This window comes from Amblyraja radiata, chromosome 8 (genome assembly GCF_010909765.2).
Source record: "Amblyraja radiata isolate CabotCenter1 chromosome 8, sAmbRad1.1.pri, whole genome shotgun sequence".
Taxonomy (NCBI): Eukaryota; Metazoa; Chordata; class Chondrichthyes; order Rajiformes; family Rajidae; genus Amblyraja; species Amblyraja radiata.
The window spans coordinates 18,627,379-18,635,262 of NC_045963.1; the positions used below are offsets into that span (position 1 = coordinate 18,627,379).

Genomic DNA, 7,884 nt, shown 5'->3' on the forward strand with positions numbered 1-7,884 from the left:
TTTTTTCAAACCTGCCATTGAATGACAATGGTTTATGCTTGATGCAAAAAAAGAAGTTAATCTCTTACAGTTAATACAGCGCAAAAACAGGTCTCCAGCCAACATATCTCCGCTGGCCATCAAGTCCCTATCTATACCAATCCCATTTATCAGTTTAAAAGTGCTGGAGTAACTCAGCGGGTCAGACAGCATCTCTGGATGACAAGAACAGGTGACGTTTCTGGACAGGATCCTTCCTCAAACTGAAGAAGGATCCCGACCCGAAACTTGATCTATCCATGTCTTACAGAGATGCTGCCTGACCTGCTGCGTTTCTCTTGCACTCATTTTTTGTCTGCAGTTGCCTGCAGTTCTTTGTATCTGCCACTGATCAGTGTTTGGTCCATAGCCTACTGTATCTCAATGATTCAACTACTTTTCCAAATGATTCTCTGAGAACACTTGGAGGCAGTGTGTTTCAGATTGCAATCACCCTCTGAATGAGGAAAACACGCTTCAGATCCCTTCTAAACCTCTTACTCCTCATCTTAAACCTTAAGATCTTAGTCACCTCTGGAAATGGAAAAAGCCTTCTTGCTTTCTACACTAATTAATATTTTGATCATATTATACATCTCTATCAATTCCATCTCTGTCTCTGCTCTGAGGAAACAAAAGCAGCCTATATAGCCACTCCTTGTAGCTGAAACATTCCTTCCCAGGCAACATCCTGGTAAATCTCCTCTGCACCCTCTCTAGTGTAATCATGTCCTTCCTGTCATGTGGCAACCAGAAATACACACCATATTTCTACTGTAGTCTGTCCAATGTTTTATAGGCATACTCTAAGCCTTGGCTAATGAAGGCAAGCACAAGTGCCTCCTTCACCAAATGCTCTACCTGTGCTGCCACCTTCAGGGATCTTTGGATGTGGATTGTTTAATTCCTCGATATTCCCTTGGGCCGTACTATTCATGGTGTATCTTCTACCCTTATTATACCCTACAAAATACAGCACTTCACACTTGCCAGCATGCAATTCCATTTGCATTTGCATTCCATTTGAAATTGGACCCACTTTCCTCCCCATCCAAATCAGATGCTTCATTTCTTAATTATCCTTATTTCTTTCCCGAACAACTTTAAAAACTTTGACGTCTAATCACTGTCTCCAAAGTTTTCGCCCACTTACACTTCAAGCACTTCTCTGGTTTTATTCTCTAAGGGTTAATTCCAGCATTGCAACATTCCCAGTAGGACTATGTACCTGCACAAAAAGCGCTCCTCGATGCATTTAGAATTATAAAGCCATACAGCACAGAAGCAGGCCCCTCGGCCCAACTCACCCATGCTGACCAAGATGCCACATAAGCTGCGTGCATTCATGCTATCTATGAGCCTCATTTTATGCACCTCTAAGGCTTTTCACTGTACCTCAGTACACGTGACATTAAACTAAACTTAAACCACTCAAAAACTAAACAACAACCTCTCCAGAACAAAATAAAAATGAACACAGGCAGCACAGTGGCGTAGCGGTAGAGTTACTACCTTACAGCGTCAGAGACCTGGGTTCGATCCTGACTATGGGTGCTGTCTGTACGGAGTTTGTACGTTCTCCCCGTGACCTGCGTGGGTTTTTTCCGATATCTTTGGTTTCCTCCCACACTCCAAAGACGTACAGGTTTGTAGGTTAATTGACTTGGTATAAATGTAAATTGTCCCTAGTGTGTGTAGGATAGTGTTAGAATGTGGGAATCTCTGGTTGGTGCGGACCCAGTGGGCCGAAGGTCCTGTTTCTGTGCTGTATCTCTAAACTAAAACACTCGGCCTTCTACGCTCCAAGTATAAAGCCCCAGCCTACCCAACCTGTCTCAAGTCCCAGCAAAATCCTTGTAAATCTTTTCAGCACTCTCTCCAGCTTAATGGTATCTTTCCTAGAGCAGGGTGACCAAAACTAAACACAATGCTCCATGTGCAACCATAACAACATCTTGTATATCTTCAAAGTAACATCCTGACTTAAGAGTCATGGAGTCATATAACACAGAAACTGACCCTTCGGTCCAACTTGTCCATTGCGACCAAGATGGTGCATATAAGCTAGTCCCATTTGCCAGCATTTAACCCATATTCTTCTAAACCTTTGTATACTATGTACTAGATCAAAGTATATAAAGTGGAGAATATTTTTTTTAACACCTTTTGCCAATAAATTGTTCTCTGACAACTATAAATTGGAACTGGGATTTTGATGTCGTTGACTCTTTGCACAGCAATTGTTTACATTCAATATGCTTGTGGAATCAGTTGTATTCAGTTGATTCGTTTGTTGATACAAGGCATCATGCACTAGTGCTGTCCTGAGCAAAATCACTGAAGCCACTGTGGATAAACTTGTAGGCATATATCTTGTTGATTTTTTGGGATAATAGTAATTTTTTTGCTTGTTCACTATTCCTATCCTTTTCAATAACTGCACTCCAGCAATGTTTTGATTTGAAACTTAGACGCTTAATTTGCTTTGATTGGAATGAGTTGTGTCTACTGTAAGCCCCAATTTCTGTATCCTTCAAGCAGTACAGGCAGCATGTAAAACATGATGGCTCTGCAGTGTTGTTGCACACTCCCATTCTGCTCAGCAAAACTAGGTCAACTAGAAGACTGGAAAATATAAAACTAATCAAATATTAACTTGTCCAATAAACATATAGAAGCTTTTCTAATTCAATAGAAATGAGTACATTTAATTGAAGCATTATTAGATCTTGAAATTGCTACCATTAGCGAGAGCTATTTGGATTTTAATTTAATCAAACCCATCCAATTCAATTTGTATTTTCCACAGCATCTGCTAAAGTAGAACATCAGCCCTAAGCAGACAGACCCCATAATTTTGAGGCAAAACCAACTTTGAGAAATGTTTATAGCTCAGTTTTTCCTGGTTCACGAATATTATGCTCGGCAACCAATTATTCAGAAGTAGGTTCCAAATTAAAAAAAGGTGTTTTTTGAAATGCTACGATGGTTAAAAGCAGTCAGATATGCAAAATACAAATGTTTTATTATAAATACAATTACACCATTGTAGAAAGCAGAAAAGGAATTTATAATATTTGGATTATTTTCAAAACAGATCATTTTACCTGAACTTGAATGTCAGGCAAAGTTAATAATATACAACGTATTCTTTATTAGATTTATACACAAAACAGTAGACAATGTTTGAAAACCATTCGTACACATTGGGGATTTAATATACAACCTGTTAGATTCTATATTAAACAAAACTGTATTTCAAAAGACCATGAATGTTGCTGAATGTATATAAAACAGATACATTTCATGGTTTAAGATTATCATTCCCCTCAGATTTAATTAAATCATATTTCCAGTTCATAAACCATCCTTTTCAACAAATGTTGGAATCACATGAGAACAATGGTCTACCTTCTTTTACTCTTCAAGATACATTTATTTGTGTGTGGTCGCCATACAGCCATACGAATAATAAAGAGCACAGAACAGGATAGTCTTTAACACAGACATCCCCACACAGCGGGATCAAAGTTTCCCACTGTGAGGGAAGGCTCCAAAATTCAGTCATCCTCCTCTGTTGTCCTCCCATGGTCGGGGGGGTTCCCGAACCCCCCCACTGTCGCCGCTACGGGCGGCCTGATGTTCAGGCCCGCTCGCCGGGGTGATGGAAGTCCGACGTCGGGACTGGAGGACATCCTCAGCAGCTTGGACATCCGAATCGGCCACCTCCGCGGCTCCCGAAGTCCTCAGGCCACGCTGGGCGGAGTTTCAACATGGCGGCCCTCGGCAAAGGGCCCCAGGACTCCAAGATGTTGAAGTCAGCGCCGCCCACGCTGGAAGCTCTACGAACCACAGCTCCAATGTTGAAGCAGCAGGCCCAACACTCTGGAGCTTCAACGGCGATCCAGGTAAGCAATCGCCTGCTCCGCGATGTATCCAGCGATGCGCCACCGCTGCTGAAGCTCTGGTCCGGGTCCCCAGCAGGAAAGGCCGCTCCAATCCAGGTGGTAGGCCGCGAGGAGGGGGCGAGGACGCGACTCGGAGAATAGTCGCGTCCTCACCAGGAAGTGACTGGGAAACGGTTTCCCCCTTACCCTACCCCCCCTGCCCCACATAGAAAAGCTAAATAAATCTCCAAAACAAACTTTTGAAACTGACTAAAAATAAAAAAAAGACAGAAAAACAGAGACTGTAGGCAGAGGCTGCCATCAATGCGGCACCTCTAATGGCCTGTTGTAGTTCCAGTTGTAGTTTCAATACTTAAATGTGTTCATCTGGAATCCAATCCAACAATCATCTGTCATTTGCTGTAAATATACAATATGATGCTGCACCAATTTGGGGCAGCATGTAACAGTATTCAAGAATTGTAAGAGTTGTTAGCTGTAGTCAGGCATTGTAGCTTGAAAACAAACTCTTTGACCCACTGAATCCATGCTGACATCCCACAGACTCCCCGCATTCCCACTAACTCCCTTCAGATTCCATCCCTCACCTAAACATTCATCTACATTCATGCACAGCTTTAGGATGTGTAAGTGCATAAGTGGACAACATGGATTTATAGTGTTTTGAAATTCACAAATACTCCTATAATCACCTATTGGAAAATCCCTCAGAATATAAATTTTTAATATGGACATTACGATAAGTGTATTAACAATAACTTTAGTTTTTGCTTTCAACATGTTGCACTGTTACGGTATTTTTAAATGTGTACTTTTTAAAGCATCAATTTGAAGATACAAAGGGTGGTCAACTTTATGTAGATGGTTTCCATTATAATTTAAGACCAGGAGCATTTATAATTGAAAACATTTAAAGTCTGCAGATGCAAGATTTTTAATACATAACTAGCTGATCCGAGTTGGAAGAATTTGCAATGCAATATTTATGACAGGCAACTCCACATCAAGATCTCGACCTGAGTCGCCTAATCCTTTTCTCCATAGATGCTGCCTCACTCGCTGAGTTCCTCCAGCATTTTTTGTCTACTTTCGATTTTTCCAGCAACTGCAGTTCCTTCTTAAACAAACTGCACCAATTGGAGCTGTATGTAACAGTATTCAGAGTTGTAGGCAAAATTCAGGCATTGTAGCATGAAAACAGGATCTTTAACTCCCTTCAGATTCTATCCATAATCCTCACATTAACCTTCCAACCTGCACAGCTTTGGGATGTGGAAGGAAACCAAAGCACCCAAAGGAAATCTGTGATCACATGCAAACTGCACATTGATGTCCAGATCATTTCCATTCCACCTCAACTAATTCTCTTATTGTGCTGAAACTTGCTCTGGTGAATCCCAATTTTAATCACTTAATGACATTGGGGGATAATTTACAGTGAGCATTGAATCAATTGGCATATCTTTGGATGTGGGCGAATATCCAACAAAGCCCAAGCAGTTACAAAGAGAATGTGCAAATTTCTCACCCACGGTTAGGATAAAACCTGGGTTCAGAGTAATGGACCATTTTAAATGAATTTGTTAGGGTCGACAGGATGGTGCAGCTACATTGCAGTTCAAGCAATTTGAGATTTAATCCTGACCTAGGGTGCAGAGCAATACTAAGTACTGCATCCATCTGTAATTGATGTCTTATGTATTTCATCACCAGAAATAACAAATGGTCTGTGCATGAAACAATAACCCATTATCTCAAATGGATACAGAAACTGAACTGAAATTTAATTTTTTTTGTTCCAGAATCTGCAATGACCCAAACTAATTTCTAAAATGTCACTGCACTGTCAATCTATTAGAATTACCTAGTCGGTGGCAGAAATACGTTTGAGGACAGAGATCTTTGAAATTTGGTATCAAAACCCAAGAACAAATGTTATTTTTCTTTATTCATTTTTTAAAATAATAGCTATCCATGCTAATGCAATAAACTCAGACCTGGCAGAATGCAGGAGTTACTGGAGATCGTCAGCAGAAGCAGTAATGAACAATATCACAATCTGTGACATCCCTCTACCATTTCTTTCAAACTGGGGATTGGTGGGAACAAGAAGAGCATGTTGGGACCAGCAATAGATATACCAAAAAATAAGATGTCAGCCTACTGAAGCTGCAGTATAGCACTGCTTATATTGCTAACGGTCTGAAATATTATGCCATAGATGAAGAAAATGACCAGTGATTTTATATTTTTAAACTCAGGATGATGTGAGACTTGGAGAGAAAGTGGAAGATTGAAGCAATCGTGATCATGGTCAGTAAACAGTGCAAAATAAATGGTCCACCTGTGGTCCCCACATCACAAAAGTTAGGCTTTAGATCTATGATATCAAGAGCACACCATACAGCTATGGATCCAGCCAACAGCATTGCTGTAGTGCTGAATATGTGCACTTCAGAACAAGCTGTTCCTCTAGCAAAGTCATTCAATCCAATTTAGATTTCAGACTTTAGAGACCAGCCATATAAATACTGTGACTACCACAGCTGGTTAAAGTTGGCATATCCTGTGGCTCATCTCCTAATATAACAAGGAACGAATTGACAGTGGGATGGAACATTTCAATTTCTCTGGATGAATGCAATTATATAAAAATAGCAAAACACTATCAGCACTTTGCAGCCCACTTGATTAGCCCGTTGTCCACCAGCCTCGACTTTCATTCCAAGCACCACCTGTGTACAGTGCGCAGAATAGCACCATCTACGAAATGCACTAGTTACTTGCTCCTCCAGCTGCTTGTGGCCTCCATCACCATTTGCAAATTATCCTCCATGTCCCATATCAGCCCTTCATTGTTGCCAGGTCAAAGACCTGGAACACTCCTACCTAATAGCACAGGGAGAACAGAATGTTCACATGATTCTAGTGTTAAAGACAGTGGCCCACCGCCTGCTTCTGAAGAGCAACAGATGCCTTGCTACTGGTTTTAAAAGCTAAATTATGCAAACGTGTGATAACATTTGATTCTATTCTTTCAAATTTATAAAGTGGGTGGGCAATCGCTTTTTAAAGAAAGATAGAAGATTTAATCCCGAGGTTGGGCAAGGTACTGCAGTGAAGGGGAAAGTAAGTGGTTGTAGATAAAAATTAGAAGCCTTTTAGGAGGACACAAAAACTTGGAGGAAATCCGAGAGTCTTCAAATAACTATGGATGTGGGTTAATTGTAATTTAAGATGGATAGATACTCTTTCATTAACTAGACGTGTCAAGGGTTAGCGTATAGAAATGGGTTGAAGTACAAATCAGTCATGAACCATCTGAAGAATTAGGCAGGTTTAACGATCAGATTGCCTGCTTGTGATCATATTTTATTGCCTCTCCTTCCTTCCTCCCCATTTTCTACTGGTCATGGAAATCAGTTTTGTTATCATCATGTTTATTGCCTTTGGATGTTCTTTTGATACGAGTGGGACTATGCACCACATGTATATCAATTCGTAATAAAAAAACTGGTATTGTATTGCAAACACCTCATTTAAGGTAGTTACTGCTTGTTCCAAGTTTTCTTAATTCAAAGTTAGCCGAGAGATAATTGATAAAAAGTGTAGAATAAAATTAACCGGTTCACATTGCTGGGTTTTAGCAATTTTGCCATCAAGCCCATTTTCTAACAAATTTAACTTTATTAACCAGTTAATCTACCACATCTACCACATCTATCTACCACATCTATCTATCTATCTATCTATCTATCTATCTATCTATCTATCTATCTATCTATCTATCTATCTATCTATCTATCTATCTATCTATCTATCTATCTATCTATCTATCTATCTATCTATCTATCTATCTATCTATCTACCTACCTATCTATCTACCTACCTATCTACCTATCTACCTATCTACCTACCTACCTACCTACTTTTAAAACTCTGTGTGTGTGTGATTTTG

General features: G+C 40.1%; 1 long non-coding RNA gene across 1 annotated transcript; it reads right to left on the reverse strand.

The window, feature by feature from the left end:
- Positions 1–5,885: 5,885 nt before the first annotated feature.
- Positions 5,886–7,884, reverse strand: LOC116975916. The gene is made up of 2 exons (XR_004412810.1): positions 7,844–7,884; positions 5,886–7,650 (listed from the first exon to the last, which is right to left on the reverse strand). It is a non-coding gene; the product is annotated as an uncharacterized LOC116975916 (long non-coding RNA).